A 510-nucleotide genomic window follows, 5' to 3' on the forward strand; every position below is an offset into this window, starting at 1 on the left:
GTTATAAAATGAGAGCATATAAGCCCAAAGGTAATTGGAAAATGTCAATACCACTTTCTACTCATTGCCCATCATTACAAACATGAAATCACTTCAAGAATAAAAATACAGAAAACGTTTTTAATACAAGATATTGTATTAGTGTTATTGAAAGTGTTTAAAAATGTAACTGAATGAATGACAATGTGAATTTCAGATGAAGCAAATATTATTACTGAAATTGTGAGGGAAATATTGTTATCAATTATCAAACGCGGTGGAGTCCTGTTAGCAAATCCGATTACAATACAAACGTTCCTATCACTTATGCTAGAATTTATATGATCACTGATGCTTAGAGACATGATTATGGATGATAAAAAAGCTATTACTACTTGTAGAAGACGAAATTATGTGTCTCAATTTAAGCCAGTTATTGACTATTAATAATCAAAGATCATGATGCATCTCTGCCAATCGTATAATATTACTCTGGAAGACCGGATCCTCCTGTATAACCAGACTGGACTA

This window comes from Penaeus monodon, chromosome 20 (assembly GCF_015228065.2).
Source record: "Penaeus monodon isolate SGIC_2016 chromosome 20, NSTDA_Pmon_1, whole genome shotgun sequence".
Taxonomy (NCBI): Eukaryota; Metazoa; Arthropoda; class Malacostraca; order Decapoda; family Penaeidae; genus Penaeus; species Penaeus monodon.